Raw genomic sequence first — 11,098 nt, 5'->3', positions numbered from 1 at the left:
CAATCGTCTTAATGACTTGTGTAACCATACCAATTTCTGACAGTACAATTGGGGAACTTAAACTATACCACACTAGTTAAATCTTTAAAAAAAATCTCAGCACCGCCTCCAATATAACCCTTTTACTTTTAGTTCTCAGATTTGACTACGGCTGAGGCTGGGGCCTTAGTCCTTGTTAATTTCTTACTGGGCCAAACGTGGCCTACGGTCAGGTGGCAGGAATAATACAAACACTGTATGGGTGATACAACTTGTTTACTTATACCTTTCTGACTCTGGTACCTTGTGATCCTTAGATGAGGATCACTACACACAATATACAGGTTACTACACAACCTCCAATAACGCTGCACGGGTGAGAGTCAGGGTCAGTGGTGGAGTAGTCACCCAATCCTGGGTATGTTGGCTTGTGATGGTGCCAGAACACAGTGGGAGCTTGTTCTGTATTAACTGTTGTATGTCTGTTTTTCCAAAAGGGTGCTTCGGTACCACAGTGCTTTTATAGCCATTGAGGGTTCCCTCCAGCGGCGCTTGATCTCTCATCCATGTCTGGAACTGTAGCTCTCTGCTCCTGCTGTCACATGAACATGTGCACTCTCTGCAGACCTCAACCGAACCCTTTTAACACTCAGGTCTGTGCAGATCTGATTAAACATGCCCCCCCTTTTTTTTTTAAAGGCTCCTCTCCCTCATAGTCCTTCCTCTTCCATAGACGATATTATTGGCTGCTCTTTGTCATACCAGTCACATGTCCAGAGTGGAACCTGCCAGGGGGCAGTGTGGAAGTGTGTGAGCTCATCACACAAGGGGTTACACATACATGAGCACATTTTCATTGTTCCTCTTTGATCTACACTTTGCCATCCAAAGAAATACGAAAATGAATAAAACATGCATACAAGTAACAGAGACATAGTATGCATTAAAATAACAATGCAATTACTGTTTAATCTATTGTGACAGAGTCACTGACTCAGTAGGCTGGAACAGTTAATTCAGAGATGCTGCAGATAGTACACAGAGTGTTAATCTCCTCACAGAGATAGAGAAGCAGCTGAAAACTGATAAATCAGGGGTTGGGCTCCACAGAGAAACAAGGAAGTGTTTTAAAAGACACAGGAAGCTGCTATACAGAGAGACTGCTTGATTCCACAGAGAGAGGGGAAGTGAAAGCTCTCTGAGACAGGGAGAGTTTGGCTGTATTGGACCCTAGGACTGAAAGAAGCAAGCCTGCTGGGAACCACACCCAGGATAAAGACAAGGACTGACAGATAAGAGAAAAACCCTTTATTTGTTCTGTGCAGAGACTGTTAATATGTTCCAGATACCAGGGTATGTTTTGGGCTGACAACCAGCTTAGCTGGCGGCCCTGTTAGTAAGGGCCACCATAAAGTGGTGTTTCAGTTAGTTTCCCTGACAGGGATAGGATTTTATTTCATTATTTTTGTGTTTTGCCTTAAAGGGGCAGTAGCCCCAATGTTTTGGTTGCTGTTTGGTGACAAATAAACCACTAAAATTAAAACTTAACACAGCGTTAGCGTCTTACTTACCCTGCCGCCAGGCCATCCTGCCACACTATATACACATTGTTATTTAGCATTTTATGACAACCATTTACCAAGCACTTTTCACTATAGTATACAGCCAAAGTACAGGACAGTTATGATACAATACAGGTGTAACGGTGTTTCCCTCACCCGGTGGGAGATTTGTCCATTACTATGGTGTATGGTGCATATACCTGATGGCAACAGGAGGGTTGAGTCGTCCGCCGATGGTAGTGGGGACACAGGATCAGGCTTCTGGGGTTCATATCCCACATAACTCCTTAGCAGTGCAGCGCCTCCATCTGCTGTAGGCTCCAGGAACTGAAGGTGATCTTCCACTGTAGAACTTATTACCTCTCCCCCCAGTAAGGTCACGCACCACGCAGGAGGTATATAACAACAGGAACGGTTTATTGTCTTCTTTACGGCACAGTTACACGGCAGGCTTCTGCCCGATGCAGTTCTCTCAGCTCTCACTGAAGGATGGTCCCTGGATCGCCACTACAGGCCAAGGGCACCCGCAGCCGCCCTAGCTCTTCCCCACCTCCCTAGCAGAGGCAGAGGTATGGTTCATACTCACTCTCCCTCGGAGGGAAGAACACAAGGGAAGGCCCCAATCTCAGGCTCCCAGTTGTGTGACCTGCCTTCCTCAGAGGGGGAGGACACTACTCCCTTTAGAGCGGTCCTGCCCTTATGTACAGCCAGGAGGCGGGCACCCCGTTGTCCCAGCTACAACAGGATGTACCACCCCCTGCTGTCACTCAAATTCAGTACCAAAGGGGAGGGGGAAAACCCCATAGCAACTACTGGCAACCTGATTGTACCAGGGTTTACTGCCAGCCCAAGGGCAGAATAGTAGCCATCAGGTGACCTGGCTACACAGGGATAGGACCAGCAAACAAACGTAAACACTGAAATAGGACTTCTATTAATAAAGCAAACAGTATCTGTACTTCTGAGCCTTAAAGACCCATATGCATGTGTAGTCTTTTTTATTATTATGGATTACCATATGATTTTTTGTTTGATCATATTCTGTAGGTCTCCAAAAGTACATATTAAATTATATGAGTATATTTTAAAGGAGGCACACTGACCCGAATTCAACTTAAAATACAATTCTTTGATTCTTTTTTAAAATATATATTCTTCGGATATACTGTGTGATTTATCTATGTTATCATTGTATTGCATTATATTGTTTAACATCACGTTTCCCGTTTATTGTTTCTGTATGACTAGACGATCACTTTAATAATCGTAAATCCACCAAAATCCCTGCAGCCCTGCGGAGATCCATGTTTTCTGCAGTTTCGCCTTCAACATACAGTACATGCAACTGTTCAGTAATGTCTCTCCTTATACTATGTCCCAGTATGTATATATGAAAATGAGCCTTATGTCAATGAGTATATCTTGGCAAAACTGCCTACGTCATTTTTAAGAAATAAACACTTATATTACAGATATCCTTCACTGCCGAAGTGCCCAGTAATCCCTGCAAAAAATGCATTGCTGGCTCACCTGGCAGTTAATGTGTTAAAGTACAAAAAAAAGCAGTAATCATTCGCAAAACTGGTTGGGTTTTGATGGAAGAAAGTAAAACATTGTCACCATTTTTTAGTCCCAGTGGTGTTATAGCTTTAAATAGTCCCGTTTTGTTTTTTTAAAAGATGACATACTTTGGTCATTATTATATACATAGCCCTGTACATTTTTCTAGGCACAATGAGTCTGTGCCCCAGAGAGCTAACCATCTAACTGCTGGTTGATAAATTCACTTGGCCATGGTCACAAAGGGAGCTGACACTGATATTTGGATATGGTTCACCCACTTCAAAGGCAGGATGTGTATCACTAAGATCTTCCTCTGGTTCTTAGGATATTGATCTATCTCAGTAAGAAGCTCTCTTCCCCACAACAATCTAAGCCCAAACGCAGGCCAGGTATAGAAGATCACCCTCCGCAGGCCAGGTATAGAAGATCACCCTCTGGTTGAACTAAACTGGGAGAGAAGAAACTAGCTTCATACAATATACAGTGACCTTGAACTAATGATTCTCTTAATCCCTGTGCATGCTAAAAATAAATGCAAACAGTTTTTAACACTAAAATGTATGACTCCTCTCTCGTCTCTACCAACTATTTTAACATGTCTACGACATGTATGAAGCTTTGTGTATGATTTTTCAGACCAGACGTGTGTGTGTGTGTGTGTGTGTGTGTGTGTGTGTGTGTGTGTGTGTGTGTGTGTGTGTGTGTGTGTGTGTGTGTGTGTGTGTGTGTGTGTGTGTGTGTGTGTGTGTGTGTGTGTGTGTGTGTGTCCTAGGGTTGCTTAGTGTGGAGGTGAAATGAGATGAAAGGGCGGGAAAAAAGATTCATCCCTGGAAAGTAAAAAAGCTACATTTTTATTGTGAGCAGTACACGGGCATGGAATGGTCTTTCTAGGTATCCTGCCAATTTGATAGTGATATATCAACGTAAAGAAAGTGTAAAGAGAAGTTTGTTTTGCTGCATAGCCCCATTTTCTGCTTGTGTTTGGGTTAAAGGTAAAAGCGTTTCCTGCATGAGACACAAACTATTAGCCAGAGAAGTTTATACCCCGGAATCTATATATATATTTTAAACAAGTGAAAGGTTTTACAAAAAAAAGTATATGACAGATGCAGAATTTGATATATCTCATTATAATCTGTGCGTTCCATAACTCCTCCGATTGATACTCCATAAATCGCAAGCACATGTTGCAACATTTGGAGCAAAGACCATGAAACATTGATGCAAAGAGATGCAAGATAAAAAACATAACACAATTTGCTGCAATTTTACTCCCAATTTGCATTCTTTCTCTCCTGTTGTGTGGTACCCACCCTACTACCCACAGAAAACATCAAGTGAGTCTTTGCCTTGACTATTTGTTTATCTACTGCTGTTACAGACGCTAGAAAAGTTTACACATAACCACCACTGTAGTTCCTCTGCTTGTGATGGATGCAGGTACTTCCAAGGAATTCCTATGGCAATCATAAGGTTACAGGATTCACGTAAAAATTGATAAGCATTAGGCCGCGAATATAGTTGCAGCGTGCGCATGCGTGACCGAGCGCGTGACGTAACGCGGGCCTGTCGCTCGTGCGAAACATGCACTAGGCTAGAGGCGATGGGCAGGCGTGGTGGAGGCGTGGAGGACGCGTCACCAGGCTGGTTCGCCCTCATTGGCTGAACCGCTCCCTTGACGAAAAAACGAATTCAATTGCATTTTCAAAAATCGCCCGCACGGTTGCTCTGCATCATCCAGAATCCCCAGAATCCCTGGCTGCAGTGGAAACACTGTTTGCTAAGCGATAATGGGGGAAAGACAGGGTTGCAGACCTGTCAGAGACATGCAAATGCACCACAAGTGATATTTGTATTTACTGTACACTGTACAATGGAGGGTTCTTGTCATATTTTTTTTTTTTTTTTTTTTTAACCAACCATCACTTTTTTTTGTCTAGTTATGGAGGTTCCCAAACCTACTGTAACCAATTTACCACACACGGAAGATGTTCTGGTTAATAAGTGCAGCTGACTAGGTACAGTTTGGAGGGTATGCTGTTCGTGGAAATACAGGTGAGTTATGGGGGGGGGGAACAGAACCTATAATCATTGAAAGAAGTCAGTGGATAGTGTGCAGTATTTTGTTCTTGAGGGGGTTGATATATAGGGGTTGGTAGTTGTGTTGCAGCCAGTCATGAAGTTCTCTTGTCTTTAAAATGCTTGAGCACATAGACAGATAAATATTGCAATAGTTTTTTGTTGTTGTTTTTTTTAATAGAAATGTACAATGGCAGAAACTTAAAAATAAGGTACATGATAACAATAACTAAACAGAACATACAACATACATTTTCCATTTCAATTATGTTAGTGGGAATGGGAATTTGAATATGTAGTGCAAGTTCAATGACATTTTTTGCAATATAAATTGTGTAGAATTTACCTTGTTCATTTGGTCGCAATTCAGTTATACACTGCTGTTTCCTCATCTGGAGAAACATTGGGGGTTTTTTACATACATTTTCTGGGATTGATGATAATGGTGACAAAAAGCAATTTTTTAACAACAGAGTGGGAAAAAAGTGGTCTCGATTACTACATGTTTGGAGTCGCTGCAGCATTCAATTTCCAGTTAGTTATGTACACCTAATTAATTCCTGACCAAAAGCAATATGCAATGTGTATTCAGTGATAATTGTTGCAGTGCAAGGGCTCAGAAGTCTACATTTGATAACCTATTTAACATATCTTCATATTCATGTTCTTAAACTTAGAGGTCTGACAAGGCTGTGTATTTTGTTTAGATTTTAAGCTCCTCGAAGCAGGGACTCCTCTTCCTAAATGTTACGTTTGTCTGAAGCATTTATTCCCATGACCTGTTATTTATATTATTTGTTATTTATATGATTACCATGTGTATTACTACTGTGAAGCGCTATGTACATTAATGGCGCTATACAAATAAAGACATACAATACAATACAGTGTGTTTCTAATGGACTGGTTGCATTGCTGGGGAAAGCTTACAGTACACTGGCAGTGCTCTGATTTGATATTTTGAAGTGCTGGTGACTCACTCTGGTTTGTATTGTTTATTTGGCTTGTTCTGTATAGTTGTGCAACTACACAGAGGAATCTGATTGGGATCACGTTATCTTATTGGGAGCAAACAAAGCCACACTAAGCAGCAGTTTCCACTGCTCCATTAAAACAATAAACACATTTCAACATTCATTATACTACATTGTTCCATATCTTTCTTGTACCAGTGAGGTTTCTGATTTTATTTATATAAGTTATTGTAATACTTTCTGATTTAAATTGGGTTGGGGGGGGCAGGGGGCGTTAGAAAAATTGAGGATAGGGTAATGCTTATGAACAAGTGAGGTATCCTATTGAGACACTTTTAAAAAGTTGACATGACATTTATGATACAAGAGCACAAGTGAAATTTTACTCCTATAACAGGCTAATTATATTAGTAATGCAGAAATATAGGTCTGTGGTTAAAAAGTAGGGTACGTTGTACTCCCTCTCACATCTCCAGGTTTCAAACCCTGATTAAATTACAGTATAGACTTGCTAATCAATCAGTCAACATTCCCTACAAAGTCAGGGCAGTCCTGCTAAATCTGGGACAGTGGGTGACACCAATTTCAGGGGGTTGCAGGCCCTCTGGTACTGATCTCAATTTGATGATGCTCAGTTTAGACATCAGGTGGTTACATTGTCTGGATTAGGTAATGTTTATGAAGAGAGTACTTTCTGAGTATTGGTACTGTGCCCTGTGCCCACAGCTACTACACTTATCAAAGGAAGTTCATTTTATGTGATGAAAAGGAAAATAAAAACACCCCCACTCGCCAACTGTGTGTATGTTAGTATATGCAACTGAAACAATCTTAGGTAATATCCCATATCTGAATCCTGTCTGCTTCAACTCTTAATTGAATTAAGTGTTGCCACCTAGGTAGGGAACACCCTTTGTAGAAAACCCTGTTTGAATGTGCCCCAGATGTGCTAATTAAGCAGACAGAACCAAACTGTCAGGTGACTTTTTAGGCCCATATAACCCCAGATAGAACAGCTAGTCTGCCTGCAGCCCATGTCCAAGTGGCCCATTATAAGTGGCTGGACTACTGAACAACTGAAGTTTAAAAGGAAGTTCCGAAGAAGTGGATACCCCCATCTGGCCCTGATTCCTGCATTTGAACTACGCTGGAAAGGAGGATATCATCTATACCAGACTGAATCATTACTGCTGTGATGCTGCCTTTACCATTTATATTTGCTGTGACTTCACTTCTCAAATTATGCACTTCTTTTTACCAGCCTCAGTATGTCTCTAACTCTATTCATATATCTCTCCATCTCTCCTTCCTTCATCACTTCTCTGTTCACATGAACTCCTTTCTTACCTGCGTCCTCTGACACCACACAGCTATATCCCCTGCACTAAAAAACACCCCTACAAATCATCCTCACACATCCTCTTTCTGTCCATGCTTCTCCTCCTTGCTTCTGGGGATATCTCTCCAAATCCTGGTCCTTGCCTTATTCCTACAAGCGCTCGTCCTCGCCTGCCAATTGCAACCTCTACTCCTTCTGGTGTCAACCCCTCCAACCTCATACCCCTCCCCTGCCACCCTCCCTCCTCTCTCCTTTTCTCCTGTGCTCTTTGGAATGCTCGCTCCCTTTCTAACAAGTTCCTCTCTGTACATGACTTCTTTCTCTCTCACTCTCCGCTCCTATTTGCTATAACTGAGACCTGGCTCACTCAGTCTGACTCTGCTCTGGAAGCTGCCCTCTCTTATGGTGGCCTTTCTTTCTCCCACACTCCGCGCACTGATGGCAGGGGTGGAGGCGTGGGGCTCCTTCTCTCCTCTCTGTCGTTACCGAACCCTTCCTATTCCTCCATCTCTTGCTTTTCCCTCCTTTTAAGGCTCACACTGTCCAGATCTTCTCTCCTCTCCCTGTCCACATGGCGGTCATCTATCGCCCACCTACCTCTACTCATCCCCTTCTGCCTTTCTCTCTCACTTTGAATCCTGGCTCTCTTTCTTTCTCTCCTCAGACTCCCCTGTTCTTCTCCTTGGGGACTTCAATTGCCACATTGATGACCCCTCTCTCCCTTGGGCTTCCCGCTTTCTTTCTCTAACCTCTTCTTTTGGCCTTCAACAGTGGACTGCAGCGAGCACCCACAAGGATGACCACTACTTAGACCTGGTTTTCACTAAAAACTTCTCTCTCTCCGATTTCTCCATTTCCCCTTTTCCTCTCTCTGACCATCACCTCATCTCATTCTCTCTATCTCGCTTCTCCCCTTCTCCACCTCCATCTACCCCCTGGTTCTGCAGAAACTTGCGCTCTATTCACTTACCTGACTTTGAGTCCACTTTACGCTCCTCCCTCTCCTCTCTCAGCTCTGCTACAGACCCTGACAACCTGGTCAGGAACTACAACTCTGCCTTGTCCTCCTCTCTTGATCTACATGCCCCGCTTTCTCTCTGCCGCCCTCGCCCTTCTAACCCTAGACCCTGGCTAAATTCCCACAGGTGCATGCTGCATTCCTCCACTTGTTCCTCTGAACGCCTCTGGAGGAAATCTCATACTCTCGCAGACTTCCTTCACTACAAATTTATGCTATCCTGTTTCAATTTTGCCCTGTCGCAAGCTAAACAAGCCTACTTTTCTTCACTAATCAACATGCACAGGTCTAACCCACGCCGACTGTTCTCTGTCTTTGATACTCTACTCAAACCACCCTCAGCTGCCTCTCCTTCCTCCATCTCCGCTCAGGACTTTGCTGACTATTTTAAGGAAAAGGTGGAATCCATACGTCAGAACATCCCCTCTGTTTCTTCCTCCCATCCTACACCTCTTCCTAACTCTCCTCCTGCCTTCCTTGACTCTTTTTCCACTGTCTCAGAGGAGTATGTGTCGCTGTTGATCGCCTCTTCTCCCTCTACCACTTGTACTCTTGACCCCATTCCTTCCCATCTCCTAAAACCTCTTGCTCCTACTATAATCCCTATGCTCACACACATTTTTAACTCCTCCCTCTGCTCTGGAACCTTTCCATCCTCCTTCAAACATGCAACAGTCATACCATTACTCAAAAACAGCAAGCTTGACCCTACCTGTATTTCTAACTATCGACCTGTCTCCCTCCTGCCTTTTGCCTCTAAACTCCTTGAATGTCTTGTATTCTCTCGATTGCTCCATTTTCTCAACACATATTCTCTCCTAGGCCCTCTACAATCTGGCTTCCACACTGCTCACTCCACGGAAACAGCCCTCACTAAAATAACCGATGACCTCCATGCTGCCAAAGACAGAGGTCATTATACTCTGCTCATATTACTCAACCTCTCTGCAGCATTTGACACCGTGGACACCCTCTTCTCCTTCACATTCTCCATACTCTTGGTATTCGGAACAAAGCTCTATCCTGGATCTCATCCTACCTCTCCCATCGTACTTTCAGTGTCTCTTCTGCTAACACCTCCTCCTCCGCTATTGATCTCTCTGTGGGGGTACCCCAGGGCTCTGTCCTGAGACCTCTTCTCTTTTCTCTGTACATACTCTCTCTAGGTGACCTAATAACATCTTTTGGGTTTAAATATCACCTCTATGCTGACGGCACACAAATTTACTTTTCAACACCCGACCTTACACCTGCTGTACAAACCAAAGTTTCTGAATGTCTCTCTGCTATATCATCCTGGATGGCCCTCCGCCGCCTTAAACTCAACATGGCTAAAACAGAGCTCCTAGTACTTCCTCCCAAACCTGGCCCTACTACCTCCTTCCACATTACTGTTGGAACTACGATCATTCACCCAGTAGCCCAAGCACGCTGCCTAGGGGTCACACTCGACTCCTCTCTCACATTCGCCCCTCACATTCAAAACATATCTAAAACCTGTCGCTTTTTCCTCCGCAATATAACAAAGATACGCCCTTTCCTCTGTTGTTCGACTGCTAAAACTCTGACTCAGGCCCTCATTCTCTCCCATCTTGATTACTGTAAACTCCTGCTGTCCGGCCTTCCTGCCTCTCACCTGTCTCCCCTACTATCTATCCTAAACGCTGCTGCCAGAATCACTCTACTCTTTCCTAGATCTGTCCCAGAATCTCCCCTCATGAAATCCCTCTCCTGGCTTCCGATCAAATCCCGCATCTCACACTCCATTCTTCTCCTCACTTTTAAAGCTTTACACTCTTCTGCCCCTCCTTACATCTCAGCCCTAATTTCTCGTTATGCACCATCCAGACTTTTGCGTTCTTCTCAAGGATGTCTTCTTTCTACCCTCTTTGTATCTAAAGCCCTCTCCCGCCTTAAACCTTTTTCACTGACTGCCCCACACCTCTGGAATGCCCTTCCCCTCAGTACCCGACTAGCACCCACTCTATCCACCTTTAAGACCCACCTTAAGACACACTTGCTTAAAGAAGCATATGAATAGCACTGTAGATATTCTGAACACATGATACATAAAGCTTGGCCCCCTGCAGACGCACTTACCAGAACTCCCTCCTACTGTCTCTGTACGTTCTACCTACCTACCAATTAGACTGTAATCTCCTCGGGGCAGGGACTCCTCTTCCTTAATGTTACTTTTATGTCTAAAGCACTTATTCCCATGATCTGTTATTTATTTGATTACCACATGTATTACTACTGTGAAGCGCTATGTACATTAATGGCGCTATATAAATAAAGACATACAATACAACAAAAAGGCTGAATTAAAAAAAAATGCTGGCTCTAAAAAGTTATTGAAAGGATTAAGTTCTCCAGCACTGAGGCAGAGTACAATTACTTGTTTAAGAAAGTGCTCGTTTATTCGCGTTTTTAGACCGATAAAAATGTTTTATTTGTGCCTTGCTCACACATGCATGCATACATATACACACATGCATACATATGCACACGCACGTATGTATGTGTATGTATATATGTGTATGTACTGTACATACACACGCAGCAGCCCCAGGGGACTCGCCAC

The sequence above is a fragment of the Ascaphus truei genome, chromosome 2, assembly GCF_040206685.1.
Source record: "Ascaphus truei isolate aAscTru1 chromosome 2, aAscTru1.hap1, whole genome shotgun sequence".
Lineage (NCBI taxonomy): Eukaryota > Metazoa > Chordata > Amphibia > Anura > Ascaphidae > Ascaphus > Ascaphus truei.
Note: the sequence above shows the minus strand (reverse complement) of the source record.